The sequence below is a fragment of the Gekko japonicus genome, unplaced genomic scaffold, assembly GCF_001447785.1.
Source record: "Gekko japonicus isolate JY-2015 unplaced genomic scaffold, Gekko_japonicus_V1.1 scaffold947, whole genome shotgun sequence".
Classification (NCBI taxonomy): Eukaryota; Metazoa; Chordata; class Lepidosauria; order Squamata; family Gekkonidae; genus Gekko; species Gekko japonicus.
Window position 1 is genome coordinate 369,125 of NW_015159742.1, and position 1,294 is coordinate 370,418.

Genomic DNA, 1,294 nt, shown 5'->3' on the forward strand with positions numbered 1-1,294 from the left:
CAGAGGGGCCAGCCAAGCCAAGCCGGCTCTCATGGACGTCGCCGGGCTGAGAAAGTGGCCACTGGGCAGGAGGGAAGAGAGCGGCCCGGCAGGGTTTCCGGTGCTAGTCCTGGTTCTCCTGGCAGTGGCAGGCGTCTTTCCAGGCACAGCGACCTGAGGAGGAGGCGGCGTTCGGCATTCTCTGCAAGGGAAAGCCGTCCGGAGCATGGCTCCTCCGTTCCCACTGCGGGGCGCTGGGGAAGGGGAGGTGTCTTGGGCACCACCAGGATGGGCGGGTTGCGCAGGAGGCGAGGGAAAGCGGCCCCGGGTGTTGGGGAGCCGCGGAGAGGGGCGCATGATTGGCGGGGTGTCTTCACTATGAGCCCCCTTTTAGACAATAGTAAAAATCAGAATATGAAGAAGTACTTACACACCAAGTTCCAGGTTTCTGGATGGTCTGGAATTGCCTTAAGCTTTGGGGGGCTTGTACCTAGAGAGAGTCATGAGAAAGTCTCCCTTTCAAATGTTTCTAGAAATCAGAGGTGCCTGTAGGAATTAGGGGTATTTTGGGCCACACGTGTGTAAAATATAAGACGTCTAGCTTCTCCCAAAATGCATTTATGTTTGAAAATTGGTGGGCGCACCGGGGGTGGGTGGGCACCAGAAGGTTGCCTCGCCTAGTGTGCAAAAAACCCTGGAGCTGGCCCTGGGTGTAATCACACTTTTTGAGGAACAGCTATAGCTGTCCTGTTGGCCAAAGCTTGATAAAAGGCCCTACATGACATGAAGGAGACCGGCACCTCCAGTTATAGGCCAGGGTCTAGCAACACCCTGAAACTACAGATCTGCTTCTTCAGGGGGAGCACAACCTCCTCCAGGACAGGCTAACTCTTTGGCCCTTGAGCAGTCTTGTTTGGACCGTGCTTCAGTTTGTTTGTCCTCATCCATGGCACTACTATACTGACTCCAAGTACCAGTTCAGGACTTCTGCAGACCTACCCGATCCAGCTGTTAAGGAAAAGTAGAGCTGGGTGTCACCCGCATATTGGTAACAAATTTCCTCCAAATCCCAACATGATCTCTCCCAGGGATTTCATGAAGATGTTAAACAGATACTAGACAGGTGTTGCGTGGAATCAGCACCAGAAAGTGCTTTCTCTTTCCAGTGTTCCTTTCACGGCTGCTTTGCACATTATGGAGTATGCAGGTTGGGTCTGGTGTGCTGTCCTAACAGTTACAAGTGAGGGTTGTGGGTCCTCAGTTCCTGTGCACATAGTGTACCTGGTTTGGACTGTAACTGTAGCATGTGTAGGGA